Here is a 19,615-nt window from a genome sequence, read left to right on the forward strand (position 1 = left end):
CATTTTTTCCTCAAACTCTGCCGCACGGTTGTTCGATGTATATAGAATTGGCTTCATTATTAAGAAAATGCAAACTATAGATGGCGCTATTTATCATAAATCATATTTCTTAATTTGCAAGGGTAGGTAATCAATACTGCCATTTTAACATATGGAATAGGTGAAACAAGCAACAAAGAAATTTTATAAACATATTTCATCAAACAAATAAAAGGAATTATTTTTATTAAAAGCTTGAAAGAGTAATTTCCAGTATCTAAATAGCGTCACAAATCTTGTCATAAATAGATACATTTTATATCCGAAAAAGCTTTAAAAATGCTGTGAAAGTGAATAATGTTGTAAATAAGGGGAAATTAAAGTTGAATATGACTTAAAAGCATCTGTATACATTGGTATGATACGGCTTTAAGCTGTTTAAGCCTAAAAATTGTGTTGTACATGATGTCTTGTTTGAAAAACTAATAAATGATCACATCAAACAACCGTGGCCGATTTGCGTGCATGGAGTATGGTCTATTTAGTTGACCCCTGAGACGAATTTAGGTATATTCGTCTCAGGTTGACCCGTCGGATCAATGATTACTGCGGCATTTTAGTGCCAGAACTTTGTCGGTTTGTGACCAATGGAGTGGAAGTTTTAAAATCGTGATAGGCCTACCAATTAGATGGCACTGATCAAAATCATTGAGTTTTATTTGCATTTTGCATAGCAAGTTACGATAGTACTCCTTTAGGAAACCAGTCCTTCCGCATTACTTTCCCTTTCTTTGGCGTTTCTCAAGCGAGGAGTGCAATGCTCACCGCTACATCATGTACTTGTGTTTTTCACTTAGTCTTTTTATTATGCATAAGGTAGATATAGAAAATAAATGAATTTTCTGACGGAGGAACGGAGGAAGAAAGTGATATTTATTTTCGTCATCGGACGAATGCTATGCTCATTGAGCACGATTACGTAACATATTGTTACGTGGCTCGAGACTCGAGCTGCGTGTTCATGATTTTTCATCATTCTCGGTTGAGTATTCACGACTCGCTGCCCTCCCTCCCTGAATTCCCTCCTGGTTTTTTTTTTTGATTTCATATTTTGGAACTGAACTTTTAATTTTATGAAGACAGTATTGAAGTGATTATTATCAGTATGATTCGGTTTTTCCGAAGTAATAAAAATTCAACGCATAATGAAAGTTTTTTTTGGTGTTTTCGCCTTATATAGCAAGGTTTTGTTCATATGGACACAGTTGCTGTTTTGTTTGTTATTTGTTTTTGCAGATGAATGGAATCGTTTAATCGCGTCTCTACGAGACCCTGACTTGACCAAACTCGCCACATCGAACTTACCATCTCTGCTTATGGGGTCAAAGGCAGCATCCACTACAAAACAATACTTGGCGGCATGGAAGAAATGGAGAAATTGGGCGTCATCAAAGACTGGGGTGCGCATTTTCCCGGTCAAACCATTTCATTTGTCTCTATACATATCCCACCTGGCGCAATTAGGCGCCAAGTCGGCGGCAGACATCGCGATGGCGGCGGTTAAGTTCGTCCACAGCCTGGCAGGATTGTCTTCTCCAACGGACAATACCATGGTTGTTTTGGCGCTTCAAGGGTTCAAGAGGGTTACCGCGGCCCCTATAGTAAGAAAACGACCTATTTCAGCAGACATATTGGCCACAATTTTCGTCGCTCACGGGCACCAGACGGCTTCCTTGGCCGAATTACGCACCCTTTTGTCATCTTTTATCTCATACGCAGGTTTTTGCGATTTGACGACGTCAGAGACATTTCAAGATCAGATTGCGCAATAACAAAGGACAGTCTTACTATTCACCTCAAGAAGGCAAAAAATGATCAGTATAGGCAGGGCGCGGAAGTCACCATTGCCCGCACTTTCAAAGCAACCTGTCCTGTTGCAGTGGCTGAGCGTTATTTCGCCGTTTTAGGCAACCCAACTGATTGCAAGTTACCACTAATTCGGCGCACACCTACACCACCCGATTAATAATTACATTAGTACAGCCAGAGACACTGAAATGAATGCACGGGATCGATACACCTAAATGTGTTATGCACGATTGATATTCAGACGATAAATCTTTGGATACCGGGGTGGAAAATGATGAATATCTCCCGTAAATGATTTCGTATAAAGAAACCAGATCTGGTTCAACATATATTATCGTCGTTAGGTTGCGCTTTGAAAAACTAGCGTGCGTCTTGAGCTGAAAAAGTGACCAAAAATCAGATTTTATATAGCGCAGCGTAGACCCTCGTGGAGGTAGTCTCGGGCCAGACTGTATGTGGCTATCACGAACATACAGGATCGACGAGTGTCAGACCGACTGACACAAACTGACTGCGTAGGAGACTATCGTAAAGGCAGTTTAAAAGCATATGACAATGGCGTATGTATGCTCGCTGACCGTATAGAGGTCAGTCACAGGCTAATGTCATTAGCCTTAGTCGGATATCCTTCAGCCTATTATGTGTTTAAAAACTATTAAACAGGTGGGAATACAATGGCCACTCGTGGCTGTGGATTCACCCTACCATGGCATTTTCTGCCATGAAGATATCGGGGCGATGACACTGTGCGGCGTCTCACAAACTCCAAGCGTGGCCTTATTCCGACCTCACTGCCATTAAGCTACACCGCACGCGTGAAACGGTGCTCGGTGTCTCACTTCCCTGGTATCATTAAGCCTTTCGTTCCCAACATCACTTCCTACGGGCTTCACAGCCTCAGGTCGGGGGTGCATCTGCGGCTTGCAACGCTCACGTGCCGCCCCTGCTTATTTCTAGACATGGCAGATGGAGGTCGGGAAAAAGCACGCAACGTTTATCTTCAGCCAGACTCTTCTTCCAAATTACTGCCTTCTATATGTCCCTTGGTATTTGAATAAATCTTTTCAGCCGAGCACTAAATTCTCAAACTGGACCATGTTTGAATAAATACTTTAGTACTAAAAAGAATATAAAATCCTTGAACTTATAACGCGACATTGTTTGCTTTAATTTTGAGATATGATAATTAATAATTAAATATAATAATATTGCATTAATATGTTGGATATATAAATGAGAGAAAAGAGTAAGATGCATTCAGTAATAAATCAAGCGAGGAGTGCAATGCTCACCGCTACATCATGTTCTCCATTTCCAGTCGTACTTGTGTGTTTTTCACTTAGTCTTTTTATTATGCATAAGGTAGATATAGAAAATAAATGAATTTTCTGACGGAGGAACGGAGGAAGAAAGTATTGTTGGTCGAAGCAGCCAAAAAAAAAATCGATTTTCATTATCTGAATCAATATTTTATTGAAAAATAACACTTTGGTGTTTTGCAAAAGGTCATTCTACAAATCATATACTTTGAAAACCTGCTTATTGTTGTTAATGAGTTATGTACATTTTACAAAAGTGTTGCTGTTTCAGCCCTCTTTACAACATAACTCAAGAACCACAGGACCTACAAAAGTATATCTGTGATATTCGAATTCGGAATAACTATAGAATACCCCGCTCAGGGTGCCTAACCCTAACCCGAACCCTAACCTAACCATAAGTTCTCTGCCTGGTTAATTGATTAAAATAATTTTCGCATGTGTAATACGTTAGTGTAGGCCCTAATGTAAGGTCACAGAGTAAGTGGCAGTAATATGTTTATCTTTACACTTATTATTTTAAAGTCTGCTGTCATGAAAGTTTTGTGAAGGAGTCCGGTGTTCATTTTGTATCCCCCCCCCACCGGACCCAAGTACAGGGAATAAATCGGCTTTAAAAAATAATAATGTACGATCTAACAATGTAAAATTGATAATTTTTTCAAACCTGATATTGTAATGTTTACACATGTCTTAACTTACACCTAATAATTGAATCAGAAAAATTCGTTGTGTTTGTCAGGTCTACAGAACGATTTTCACAAAATATCATATTAAGTCCCCCATTAAGTCACATTAAGAACCCCACGTTAAGGCCAGAGTAATGGAAGACACATCCATCCACGCCCGAATTTGAGATTTCTTGATATTTATCAACGCTAAGATGTATTCTTTCACTTGAAACTGATAAAATACAACTTGCTAATATTTACTCGTATTTTTGCTTGATTTATTTCACTCGGTTTCAACTCTAAAAAGTCACATGGTTCAAGACAGCTTAGTAAATTGGGGGGAAATAATGAGTCAGAAATGTGCGAATGCGAAATATTGTGATTACGCGCGCGATTCGCGTGGCGTGACCCGGCGCAACTCTGCGAGTATGTCCAACGCAGTCAAGGCGCATTCGGTATGTTGTTAACGCCAGCAAATGTGGTGTAAACAAAACAAAAATTTGCAGTCAAAATGCCACTTAGATTTTTAATTATTTTGAATTTTGGCGCACTGAAAGCAGACATTATAGATTCATTGGTGCAAAAAGATGCACATTTAGACCATGCGCCAGTTACAGCTTTTATAAGCGTGAAAGTCTTACCGTTTTAAAATATAAGGACGTTTTGTGCATAATTTTGACATTTTTTTACAAAAACATCGATTTCTCAGAGTTCACTTTTGACAATATTGCACGATTTTTGTGACAAGATAACTCGAAAAATATACAAGCAACAGGTAAACTTTTTTCACTATCGTTTAGAGTTCATCAAAGTCTAGGGAAGGTTTTCTCATTTTTTCCAAATATTAATTTTAAACAAAAATATACACCATTACGTGCAATGTTTAGCTTAATAGAGTGACAAAATTGCTTTTTTCACATGTTTTTTTCAATATTTCGAAAAAAGATACGAATTTCTAAAAAATAATGAAACCTTCCCTAAGCTCATATCTCTTCTTCATAAAAAGCTAACTGAATTTTTTTTACTCCGAACGGATTTTTTTCTAAGTGGTCACAAAAAAATTGGGGTAAAAAAGTGAATTTTTGTGATTTTTTCAAAAACTAGCGATTTTTGAACAACTCTGACGTCACCATGAGACTCCTTGACTCATTTCCTTTCCAAAAATGTATAGTTTTATATACTTTGGACATACAATTAAAAAAATAATGATGCTCGAAAATGTCCATGTTTTCTCCCATTACTCTGCCCTTAAGGTAATACGATTTATTGTTGGTCGAAGCAGCAACAAAAAATGTAGTTCACAGCATCTTGCGAATGGTAGTGAGTTTTAGCCAAAATTGCATTGCTCAATTCATAGCGAGCGTGTAGAAGAATGCAAGGCATAGCTATAGAATACCCATCTCACCTCCCAACACACAGGGTTAGGGTTAGGGTTAGGCACCCTGAGTGGGGTATTCTATAGTTATTCCTACATGTTGCTCGATAATTAAAGATATTATAATAAAATTTAATTTCTTGTTTAAAAGTTTTTAAATCTGGGTATCGTACATTATGGCATTAACTAAGATACGAGAGAGTTGAGTTTTAAGGAAATAAACGGTAATCAGGTAATGAAATGTATAACTTACTTCAGGTGCACTAGCTGGTGATTTGTTACAAGCATTCCCGTTGTCATTTCCGGCTGACACAGATACAACAAAGCCCGCATTATAGCACTTTGCGACTGCATCATTTTGGGCCTGGCTAACACTGCCACCAAGTGACATGCTGACAACTCCAGGTTTACGGCCTTCACTGCTGATCTTATCCAATGCTAAAAGAAAAAAAATCCAAATCCTTTGTTAGTAAATAATGGTAAAATCTCAGTTAAGGTGGCTGTGTACTCTCAGACATGCATGTAGTAAAAGTGCAATAACTTTGTAATTATTCGCGCAAAACATATAAAAGTATACATTTTTATGAAGGCAAGACATCAATAAATCTTAATATAAATACACATTTGGGGTAAAAACAACAATGTTGAAGAAAATCACAAAAAAGTGAGTTTTTGGCAATATTTGTTAGGTACATAAAAAAAAAAAACACTCTTTCCAAAATATTCTATTTTGTTTTTAGCTCAATCTTGAGGCGCCATTCCAAAAACGGTTTTTTATTTTTTGATATTGGCCTTATTTTTTGAGATATTGACCATATAAGGCATCAAAATGAACTTTTTAAAATTCAAAAATGCTTATTTGCACAAAATGATGCCCAAAATCGGAAATAGACCAAAATATAAAAAAATGAGAAAACCGTTTTTTGAGTCTATCATGCTTTTTACGATGATCATATTTGCTTACCTATAGATGCTGTATTTATTGAGTTATCGTGTACCTAAATCGTCATTTTACCGAGAAAATGAACATTGAAATAATGGCCGTTGAAGTTTAAAGTGGTCACATTTTGCACTTTCATCGAATCTTACAGGAGAATGCGACAGGTTTCGTTTTTGTAACTTATATTACGTGAACATCGGGTAAATCCACAGCCCCTTGAGAAGTTTGAGCGAAATCCATTCATAACTTGATATTTAAATCGGGGGAGAGAACTTGAAAAAACCCACATTTTATCAGCTAAAACGGAGCCATTTGACCACTAGGTTTTTGTGAAATCAGTGCTTCCGTGGTGTTTCCATAAGATGCGCCACGCATGCAGATAAGCGTCGCGTATGCGTCGCGTATTTGTGCGTTAACAAATTGCGCGATACGCAACGCGATGAATTGTTGCGCGCGTGTACCTTGCTGGTACAACAAAGATTTTCTTTCCTTTTCAATTTCAAACACGAGTGGAATAGTGAAATAAAATCCTTAAAATATTGCAGTTGGAGTTTACAAATCTGGATTTTCATTCCCTGTATTTATAAAAAACATAACAAGGTACAAACATATCATAAAAACTCAATTTTGAGAAAGAAACAATGGCTAGAGTACACAGCCGCGTTAACACATTTGCTAGTCAGCCAAAATGGCCTAAACCTGGGCCCAAGCACAATATATATTTACATAGAAATTTAAAAGAACAGCTAGCTCAAGGAAACCTACATAAATATGTTGTCTATACTTCACTTGACCCAAATATATGATTTTTTTGGTGATGAGACAATCGCACATGGTATTTTAGAGGCATTTTGATTGCAGTTCCACATAGAAATGCTGCTATCATCATGAGACTAAGATCTAGAAATGCTGTTTTGTTAGCTAAAATTTTTCGATGAAAGTCAATCTTTGACAAGATGTAACTTTGCCACGGAAAGTGCTATGACAAAACGGTTTTCAGTTTTGGCTTTCTTTACTCAAGGGCTGTAATTTGATATATAAAATGATATGGTTTGATGGCAAATGTGAATTTACATTTCATACCTACTTTATATAAATATAACGAATAGGTCTTTTTGGGAAAAAAATCCATATCTTCAATATAAAAGGTCAAAATTTTCAATTGATCGTCGGCTTTTCCTCCCAGCTACATACACTTTAAGAATATATCATTAGATTTATAAAATTTATTTCGAAGACTGTTATATATCAAAATTTGAAAAATATCAAATTTTAATAATTTGTCATAAAATTTGTATTATATCGTGAATTTCAAAAATGAAAATTATTTGGTATCAGAAAGACATGCTTTGTATTCAGAATGCAATTCGATACGTCTGAGGTGCTCTCATGTCCCACAAAAAATACTGTCGAAACGCCATAAACGCTCATTCTAGATCCCTTAAGTGAGCAAAGAGAATCATATAATACCTTTATCACGATAAAACAGTAAAAACAGTAAAAAATTATTTTTACTGTTGTATAATTGATGTGTTCTTTTGATTTCACGAAGGAACTCTTTATGAACTTGATGGTATCACTGATTTACATGTACAGTCCCCTTGATCTTCCGTAGTAAAAATGGCACAATTGTGATTTTACCCTTTCGTTGTTAACTAAACATATCTCGAGATTAAAAAAAGCCAATTGAACAAAACAAACGGCATTTGAGAGCTAAGACTATGCCACAACGGTATTTTCTAATTGCTATAGAGGGCGCTTTTCACTTGCACAATTTGTTTTGAGACAGGCTGTAGTGCACATAGTCTCCTTCGCAGCCAGTTTCTGTCGTGTATGTTTGAGACTGATCCGCATGCAGACTGGGCCCTGTTTTGACTATAGCAATGTAAATATTAGTAGGGATGACCACTACATGAACCCACTCCTTTGGACACCTTTTATGTTTACCATGCAAGAATGAACACATACACAATCTCAATGGAGCTATGCACACAGAGACTCCCTACACTGACCAATGGATTTGACTTGAGTGCACACACTGTGCATCAGTAGTACCTCATACAGGGTGTCCCAGAATGATTTGTACCGTGTTTGCAAAAATAACTAAAAATAGAAGACGGGCAGTGTATCTATTTTTGATACCAGCATTATAATGTTGGATATGTCTCCTACCTATTCTGTTAATTTCAGCACGCTACCTTTATTTGTTTTGGCGTGGCATGCAATAATGTAAAATCGATGAAAAACGACTCGCATACCTTTGAAAAATGGCACGATACGATGAAATGAAGAACGTGGGATGTTTGGCACAGCATTTCGACGACAACTACTGTTGGGGTTGCGCCTTAAAGCTTGCCGGACAGCTGCAATGTTCGCTCTAGTTCTTACAGTCTTACGAGCACCTGAAGCTTCACTCTGCCGATTCCTGACAGTTCCGTGCTCGTCAAACTTCTTTACGTTATACACTATCGTCTAATGAATCTTCTTTACGTCTCAACATAGCTGCCGGTTTGCCAGTAAGTTTTTGAAAGAAATCCACGCTGCTGTACAGTAAATTGAGGAGCCGACTTTTCTGTACCACAACCAATTCGATCTCTGCAAGCATTTCAAATGACATGGACCTCACACCACAATAACTATATTTAAAACTACCGCCAAAGAGAGAATTGGATTAGGCCACAAATCCTTAATTCCATATAATGATTGCTTCGTAACGTCATAAATAATAGATAGATATCGGCTATTTAGTGGAAATATGAACAGGGCACAACTAAAATACCTGCATAACTTTTTCCAAATAACTTTGTGCTGAACGGTTAGTAATGTTACAGATTTTCAAAATAGGTTGCGTTGTCAAAACTTAGAATTCATCATTTTTACGCAATCTTCTATAACTTCTACTAGAAACGTCCAATTTTTAAAAACTAAAAAATCTGAGAAAGCTAACTATATGTAGAACTTAAAATGCAAAACAATATGACCATTCAACATGCCCTTCATACCTAAAAAATTCCATCTTTCCCGGTACAGATCATTCTGGGACACCCTGTATTAGCCTGTTTGTAATTTTGGCAAAAACATGTGTTAATGAAGTCCAAATATGCACCCCTAAATATCCATCAATAAATCTATAACTTGGCCAATCACCCAACAGGAAGTTCCCATCTACTGTAGCCAACTTCATGATTTGAAATACCCATAGTTTTCCCTCCACAGCAAGCTTAAGTGAAATCTTCAGGTTATTTGTATAAAAGAGTGATTTTAATGTAAATTTTCACCAAATTCCAAGATATTAGGTGAGTGAAGTTTTTGTATACTATACTATACTATACTATACTATACTATACTATACTAGATTTCGCGGTTCTCGGGTTGGGTGGTTCTTGCGACTATCTCTAATTACCCAACACCCGTTACCCATATAGGCCTACTTGCCCTGACCTTTTAAACTACTAATAGGCCTCTGCACGTGTGCGTCTTTTGGGAATCCGATGAGATGCACCTGCACGATTAACCACACTGTAATGCTTTCCGATGCTCGCACTGCGCCCCTCGGTATACTCCGCGCACTACACGATAGCGCGAACGCGATACACACCGCGAGCACGCGTTAGCGAGCTACCACTCGCACGCGATAGCGCGCGGACAGAGGGCGGACGGACCCCAGACAAACGAGGTATGTCTATGGGACGGACGGACACGCCATGATTAGTATTATGATATATTTATCTAATTCCATGTGCAGTTTCATAAAATTACATTATTTTTTAGGGGTGCATATTGGATGATGAAATTTAGACCCTCTTTAATCGGATTCAGAATTATGCAGTACCATTATGCACAATGTACTCTGCAATGACCATGGTAATATCTTAAAATTGCACATCGAATTGGTTCAATATTGTTATTCTAATATACAAAACTTGGAATTTAGAGAAAATTTGCAGTAAAATCAAATTTTGATGCAGATATACTGTAGCTTTCACTTCAGCTAGCAGTCATAAACAGTCACATAGTTCATATGCCTAACACTCCATGGGAAACTGAGCACATGGATGAGTCTCATGTGTAAAAAATTCCCACAACTTGTTATTTAAGTAAAAAAAAACATGTAATTAAGTTGATCTGTAATGAGGAATTTTTATGCAAGGTTTCCAAATTTTGCACTTTTTTTTGCAAAATTCGGAAACCTCGCACAAAAAATCGTCACTACAAATCAACTTTATTACATGTTTTGTGACTTAAATAACAAGCTGTCAAAATTCGGTGATACATTTTTTTGGTCAAATTTGTTCACCAGATCTCCGAATGCATTTATGAAAACCCGTATTTATAAATGATTTCTTCTTGTAAGTATTTGTATAAATCATCTAATCCATTTTCAAGGGTTACAGAAAAGGTGTTTTTTGAAAATAATGAATTTGAAACTGGAAATTACTAAATTTTGTGCAATTTTTACTTGGTGTCCATAATCTGTCCAAACTGCCTATTCAAAACACGCATATAAAATTGGCCATAACTTCAGAACCATTTATCCTATTGAGGTCATTTAAAGACTGAAATGATCCATTTAATGAGCTCTGTAATATAAGGTATTATTCTACAAAACAGGAGAAACTTCAAATTTTCATGGTCATCCCTAATATTAGCAATTTCCCGATGTTGGCACTACCAGCTAGCTGATAAGATGACTAATTGAATCTATTGAAGATAAACGCTTATTTTATTAGCAGATAAATATTCTGTGATTATTTATGGATGGAAACGAAAGAAAATGCTATCAATGAAATAATTGATATATTGAACATACATTTGTTTTGTCAATGATGAAATCCGCCCACAAATAACGTTTTTTTGGACCTTAATACATAAATACATTTTAAATAAAATGCCATGCTTTTAAGCGATTGCTGGAGCCATATTCTTTCAGTTTTAGCCATTTAATTAAAAAAAACTAATTGGTAAATGGTAAGATAGTAAAGGCAAAGAGACAGAAGTTTGGAGTTATGAATGTGAGAGTTGACAAGAAGTTGAAGGAGTTAGATTGTTATGGACATAATGATATCACACCACCAAATAAATCCCCATAGAGATATGTACTAAATTCGCCTCAAGAAAACGTCATTTTTTCTTCGCAAGAGCGACTCAGTTCTTAGCGATAGCTATGATGGTTGAAATTAGCCCTAGCCTGATCCCTCTGACTGGGAAAAAATACAAGTTGACCGTCATTATTTTTTACGACTGGCCCTCGAAGTCTATGATGTCTGGGAATTACCTAAATACCTCCAAAATCATGCCAGTGTTTCTGTACAGAAACGCCTGCTTAAAATCATTAAAAAACACTCGATCTCTCCCATCTGTGGTACACTTGCAGGATTTGATATTACTAATCATGACCAATCCAAATTTAGCCAAAGTTATGCAAATTTCTGCTCATTTTAATGCTTACTTTAGGCTATGCATGGTTGTTTTTTTGAGAAATGCATTCAGGGCGCACGACCGTATGTGAAATCTAATGGGTCATGGGTGTAAGCGCGAAAATGTTGAAAGACAGGTCAAGGTCATCCGAGGTGAATTGAGTATAGATTGTCAGATTGTGAATCACAATTTTGCGCCAAAATCGTTAAAGGTCATTTGAGGTGGACTTAGTATATATTGTTGGATTGTCAGAATGTTCAAAGTTTTGTCGTTTAATGTCAACTGCTAACTGAGCATTGATAGTTGGATTGTCATAAAACGTGGTGCATGTAATCACAATTAAGCGTCAAAACCATCAAGGTCATATCAAAGTTAACAGTTACTGATAATAGATAGTTGGATTGTCATGGAACCTGGTTCATCACCCTTGAGCAGCAAACATTGTTAGGTTGTCTGAATATAGATTGTTGGATTGTTGTGAAACTCTGAGGATGTGATTTTCATTGAGTGGTATTTACCAATAAATACCAATATTTCCTACCCGGTTAGTTGTGCCACACACACAAAATTACTAACTTTCCTATACTTGTCAATGCAAAATTATGAAACATGATCTATATCCATTGGCGTTGTCTTTTTAAAGACATTTCTTGTTGGTTATATAATTCACTTTTGAAATTTCTTTCTCTTTTTAGTGAGAAGAAACGGTTTGATTCCAGTTACCTGCAATACTGTCGGACTTGGATCCTGATCCCGAGCAGCTCAGTGTTCTGCAAGCCCACAAGTTACAGTTTTTGCCACACCGTACACGGCACCACCTACAGTACCACTGCAGTGAGACCCATGACCGTTGCAATCTTTGCCCTGCAATAAAATAGTTCATGACGTCATTTAGCAATTCGTCAGCCTGCTACGCTAAATGCCTAAGTCATTCTTACATGTTTCTCATTTGCAATTTTAATTTTTTGAGTAATAAACCCATAATTCATCAATTTTCCACAAGTTAATAAAGAATGCGCCTAGAAATTTGATGAATTATGGGTTTATTACACAGAAAATTGAAATTGTTGACCTTTCATATTGAAGATGTAAATTTTTTCCCCAAAAGACCTACCGCACTTTTTTGGTGTTTTGGAAAAACATCTATATCTTCAATACGAAAAGTCTAAATTTTGGGCGACTTTTCATCCCGGCTACAAACACTTTAAGTACATATTACTAGATTTATACAATTTACTTTGAGGACTGTTAAATTTCAAAATGTGTTTTATATCGCGAATTTCAAAAAAATCTTAATTATTTGATATTCCTTGTATTCAAAATTCGATTATGTCTAATGTGCTCGCATGTCCCACAAAAATACGTGAAAACGTCGCTATCCGAGCCTTTAGTATTACTGTTAACCATTCAGATGTGAGCTCTGCTCCTGATTTGTTCTTTATTATTCAGTGGCGTAGATTTCTTTATGACATTAAGGGGGTGGGTGGGGTTGGAAAAAACCTTCTTGAAGTGTAGAAGTGAATCCAGCACATTTTGGCAACAAAATAACATTTTTACCATGTTGAAGCTAAAATTGCAAATGGGCCATGATGCGCGAAATTCGCGCAAAGAGCTCAAAATTGGCATTTTTAGGCTAAAATGGCCAAATAGAGGTTCAAAATGCCACAAGCCAGTCGGGCGTATACTTTTATTTTAAAAAGTTACACGCCCAACAGCAAAAGTACACGCCACACACCGACATCGCCCGGTTAATAATTACATTAGTACATAGATACTGAAATGAATACACGGGATCGATACACGTAAATGTGCTATGCACGATTGATATTCAGACGATAAATCTTTTGATACCGGGGTGGAAAATGATGAATATCTCCCGTAAATGATTTCGTATAAAGAAACGACATCTGGTTCCTTGCACTTGAACATATATGTTCAACATATATTATCGTCGTTAGGTTGCGCTTTGTGACAAAAAGTGACCCAAATCATCAGATTTTATATAGCGCAGCGTAGACCCTCGTGGAGGTAGTCTCGGGCCAGAATGTATGTGGCTATCACGAACATACAGGATCGACGAGTGTCAGACCGACTGACACAAACTGACTGTGTAGGAGACTATCGTAAAGGCAGTTAAAAGCATATGACAATGGCGTATGTATGCTCGCTGACCGTACAGAGGTCAGTCACAGGCTAATGTCATTAGCCTTAGTCGAATGTCCCTCAGCCTATTATGTGTTTAAAAACTATTAAACAGGTGGGAACACAATGCCCATTCGTGGCTGTGGATTCACCCTACCATGGCATTTTCTGCCATGAAGATATCGGGGCGATGACACTGTGCGCCATTGGCGTGCGGGCAGGTGTAAAAGTCGAGCCCTGGAGGGTCATGTAACTGTTCCGCTGATTCAAAACGAATTTATCGATTTAAAATGCATGTTCAAGTGTGTGCGTGGTGAAGTGCAAACAAGTTTAATGCTAGAATATGTCAAACTGAGGTTAATTTTGGTTGAAACTGGCAAAATAAACTCGTAAAATATGACTCGTAAAAAGGTGACATTGCAAATTGTTGCAATTTCCTGTCCTGTTTCCCCCGGTCGGTACGCCACCACTACACTGCTGCCTGATTTATACTTCCCTAACTCGATCCTTTCGAAGCTCTTGTCAAGGTTGCAATAGCTCCTTGGTCGATTTTGCTGTGCAGGAATAAACTCTGAATGTGATGTCATGACAATCACCAGTGCCCAGAACCAAAAAACAATGGACTGTTCATAAACAAGTTCATCAGGATTGTCAGTAGATATCATTTATAGGTTAGGTATGTTGTTGTTAGGTATGTTTAACATCATTTTACCAAATATTCAATTGGATTTGTTTACATGAAATTTTATAAATGGAATGAACGGTTCAAGTTTCACGGTTTTGGTTTCTTTTGAGATTAATCAAATTTTATTCAGGGGAATGTATTGTAAATGGAATTGCGCCGTTGAAGACCCGAGTAAAGAAGAATATTTCACCTGCTGGGGTCCGAACGTGGAAAATGGGGTGGGGCATTACACTTGGAAACTACTTCTTCGCTTAGTGTAGCTGGCATCAGCTTTTCTTACCGGAGGATTCTGGCCACCAAGAGGATCGAAGAAGAATTCTGCTCTACCCTCAAGGTCAACGTGAGAGTAATTAATACCAGTGTCAATAACGTAAACATTCACACCGGTTCCATCAGCTGAAATTAAACACAAATAAACAAACACATCAACACCCCACCAACAAACAAACAAATACAAATGCAAAGGCTTATTCAGTGATCCGAGCGTGTAAAAAATTGAACTTGCAAATAAATATAAGTGAAGGATAAGTCATTAAAATTATTTTTGAAATGAAAAATTTGGAAAAAAACAAAGGAAAATAGCAATATTAACATAGTAGAAGATCCATTCAAATACAGCTGGCTAATTTCTCTACTCAATTAGAGACATTACATTTTCGTGTAAAATATCCTATTTTGTCTTGCCTTGGCTTAACCATTAGCAGGCTATGTTAGGACGTCTATGGTACTGACAAAGGTACACAAAACTAAATTTTGATGATTTTTACCATTTTCGGAATAAGCAAATCACTGACTTTGCCTTTTCAAGGACTGGGCATTTTTCGTGCGCTTTGTCTTTGCAACAAACAAAGTAGCAACATTGCCGTAACGTTTTTCCGTCACGACATGTCGCCATTTTGACAAAATGCCGAGAAGATTGAGAAAATAGGCCCGAACCACAGAACATAATATATATCAAACGTTTAATCCAGTTAAAAAGTGTATGGTTTTCATATGTCGTGCATGTTTTGTAAGGTGTAAACCAAGTTATAACTTTGCTGCAGACTTTGAAATACCAGAAAAACTTTGATTGCAAAGATGCACCTTGCTCCAAAAAGATAAAGTAAATTCTTGCCACCAAAGTTTTTCCTATTCTATGAGGTAAGTTCGTGAAAGCCAATTCTGGACCTTAATCACAAAAGGCTCATGGGATTCTCCAAGCTTCATCGAGGATTCATTTTACCATGTTTAAGCCCAATTGGATGTGCCTTAATGTTTGACCCCATATGACCTTTGACTTCGAGTGACCTCGGTTTGCTTGTGTTCATGCCTCCGTGATATGGAGAATTACTTTCACCAATAAGTTCAATCGAGCCAAGTTTAAAATTTAGCCCCTAGATCACCTTTGACCTCAGATGACTTCGATTTTTTTTTCATGCTCCCCTCATACGAAGAATTCCACCCACCTAGTTTAAGCCCAATCAGGAGAAGTTTAAATTTAGCCCCTAGATGACCTTTGATCTCGGTTGACTTCCATTTTATTTTGTATATAGGGGCCCATAAATTATTCCCCATATTGAGGATTCAACCCACCAAGATTGAGCCCAATCGGCCAAAGTTTGAAATTTGAACCCTCCGTGACCATGAACTTTGACCTCCGATGACCTTTAAAACCATCCCGTAACATCATACGCCCGGAACCTATCTATGACCGAAATATTTCGGACGATGCGTCGGGGTGCGTCGACACGCATAGACGGACAGAGACTATTAGTGGTGCTCGGTGGACAGAGACCGCCCGCTCATTACCGTATTTTATAGTAGATGGCTCAATATATAGCTCGAACAAACCATTGGAGTGGGAAATTGTGCATCGAAAATTGCAGGATAACCATCCTGAAAAACGAAGGGCTTGTCTAAAATGTTTTTTTCTCTCAAAATGTCAAAATATTAAGATTTGACTTTTATTGCCAGTTAGAACCAACTATAAAAATAGATTATTAGAAGTTAGCTATGTTTCATTTGGCAAAATAGGCCAGTAAATCTAGCACTTTTGGGGGCCAACTAAGGAACTAATTGCAACAGAATTTTTTTCACCACAATGCATTTCCTTGAGGTCCCCAAAGTACCATATTAAAAGTCCCAAAATATCCAAGTATGGGAAAGGTGCCTAATTTGCATAAATCCAAAATGGCCGCTAAAATTTTAGAAAAATCTAAATTTTGATATACCTCTACTTCTAGATGACCTATTACAATGATTTAACATTCTAGGAAGGGTTTTTTGGACACATCGAGTCCAATGGGATATGTTACAAAATGTTTACACAGCAGGATCATTAGCAAATTTTCAAAATGGCCGCCAAAATGTAAATTATCTGTATTTTACACAGGAAACACATCATTTCGTATTGTAGAATAGCTTGGAACAACTGCAACATTGGGTTTTTTTTCACCACAATAATCATTTGAGAACCCTTGAATACTATACTAATAGTACCAAAGTATCTAAGTATCAAAAAAGATGATTAATTTGCATAAATCCAAGATGGCCGCCTGCCAAAATTCAGAAAATGTAGATTTTGACATACCTTCACTTCTGGACTATTAAAATAATTTAACTTTTTAGGAATGGGTTTGTGGACATGACCCAACCATTCTTATGGAATAGGATATAAACTGACCATAGAGAATGATCACTAGCATATTTCCAAAATGGCCATAGGCCTATTTACACAACCATATCACTATGTACAACTACACTTGGAACAAATCAACAGTTTCTTTCAGCTGAATACGTAAAAATGTATTTGAGTTCCCTGAACAACATTCTAAAAGTAGGTATGTCACAGTGGCTGCACAATAATTCTGCTACACTGTGCATGCAAGCATAACAGTGAATTGAAAAGGGCGCGCTTCAAATTTGGCCAATTTTAGAAAACATCCATGTCGATAAATGAATTTCTTCATATGCTTCATTTATCCAAATTGTTTAAATTTTTAATATATGGTGTGTGAAGCCTTTCCGAGGCTAACATCGGGTCCTTAAATAAAAAAAATTGTTTTGTTTGAGAGCTACTGCCTGTTTTTGTGGATTTTTGAAGATCGCTCATAAATCAGTAAATATAGGCCTATTGAAGTAAAGGAACTACCACCATTTAGCTGAAATACTAATCTTTCTTAGCATGTAAATTAATTCCGTCGACAACGAATGAAACACTTCCCTAAAACTAGTTGAAGCAAAACATTAATCAATGATATTTTTAGGGAGTAATTTTCAAACCACAATAGCTCTAAGCCATTGTGTGTGTCCAAAACCATACTATTTTTGTATACGCGGTACAGTAAAATAGCTTTTGCTTTTACCGATTATCCTCCCATGTTAATCCAGATGACAAAATGTTAATTTAAAGTCTCTTTGCAACTGAATTTTAATTTTTACTTTTCGGACTTGGCTTTGAGTAATGGTGACACATACCATGTTTACAGTAAAAATGAAAATTATTTTCCAGACACCGTCAAAATGTCAATTTTTTTTTTTTTTTTTATTGTTTTTAAATAATTAACTGCAGTTCATTTATTCAACCTCATAACAGGATCATACTTAAAAAATTTATGATGAATGAACAGACGTTCATTAAATATTGAAAAAACCTAAAATTACTCATGCCTAATTTGCATAATAATATCATAAATACATAATTAGCTGTAATTACCTAATTTGCATAATTAATTACTTTTTGTGTATTTTTGTTATCAATTGAAAGAACTTTGTATACATATGTGTGCAAAAAAACCGCACCTTTATATCATGTACGGTTTTCTCTTGGCATCAATTTTGCATATTAATTAGCTGAACTTAGTCATTTTTGAGATTTAATTTGTCTGCAGATTGGCCGAAATTGCTAAAATAGTATATTTGGTTAATTTATTATAATTATTCAATGATAGATTTTTTAATTTTGTTTTCTGTAACGAAGTCAGGAAAGATATGCATTTAACATGTGATATTTAAATTAACGCTGCTTTTTCAAGCAAGCGTCCAAATATACCTTCAAAATCTTAAAATGTGCCAATTTTGTCATTACAGCCATTTGTGGCAGGATTTCATTCCATCTACGAGCATCTTTAAATTGACACTACGTCACAATGCATTGACCGATTTCAATTCTGTTTTTTGATTTTTGATGCTTTAATAAAGCTCAATAATGTAGGAACATTAAATAACATGTTTCTGCTGCGATTATTTTTGAGGTGATATGCCTACTAAAAGTTCTCAAATATTATAGAAAAGTATGGGAAAGATTTATTTGCATAAATCCAATAAATGTACCCAAGACGGCCACCAAAATTGCACAATCACAAAGAACACAATCTCATTGTTGGATCGTTACTCTTCCCACATAAAAAAAATCCATAAGTTAACTTGGAATTCTCCCACTGGAAGGTCAGTCAAGTGAGTCAACCAAATTGACCATACCTTTATCAACCGGAAATAGCGTAACTCCTTAAAAGACCTTAGAGTGTACAGAAGAGCTGATGTTGGAAGTGACCATAACCTGGCAATTACTACCATCCACGTAAAATATGACAACAGTAAACTGCTGGAGAGTGATGTTTTGACACGCTTTAATGATAAAATCGGTGGAAGGTTCCATGCATTAGCTGAATTAGATGCTAACACTGATGTTGATGAAGAGTGGAATGTATTTGTTGATACCGTAAATAGAGCATCAGTAGAACACCTTGGATTCAGAATGAAGAAGAAGGCAGACTTGATCTCAACCGAGACAAAGGAGCTTATTGATAAGAGATGAACTTGCACATCTATGGCATTCCAAGGAAGATCATCAACATCATAATTGACTCTTATCATGCCACAACATGTGCGATCAAATCAGAGGGCTCCCTTTCCAAATTCTTCAGTATAGTCACTGGCGTAAGACAGACAGGGTGATATTTGGTCACCATATTCTGCTTTTTGGCCTTGCCATCGACTTCGTATAGAAAGCAAGAAAAGTATAACCCTTCTACCTAGGCGAAGCTTGAGGTACCCGGAGGTAAAACTGGTTGATCTAGACTATGCTGACATAGCCCTCCTAGAAGATTCTGATGCCAAGATGACAGATACAACTGAAGCCATCACTTGGTCGTTCGAGCTCAGCACCTTTGGTTCCAATGGGAGATGAACGCCTCATCAAGGTTATGGATCACTTTAAGTATCTGGGAGCATACTTTA

At 36.8% G+C, this 19,615-nt stretch overlaps 1 pseudogene; it reads right to left on the reverse strand.

Moving 5' to 3' along the window:
• LOC140154361 (aqualysin-1-like) overlaps positions 1-19,615 on the reverse strand; it is a 61,766-nt pseudogene that overhangs the window by 32,741 nt on the left and 9,410 nt on the right.

This window comes from Amphiura filiformis, chromosome 6, assembly GCF_039555335.1.
Source record: "Amphiura filiformis chromosome 6, Afil_fr2py, whole genome shotgun sequence".
Lineage (NCBI taxonomy): Eukaryota > Metazoa > Echinodermata > Ophiuroidea > Amphilepidida > Amphiuridae > Amphiura > Amphiura filiformis.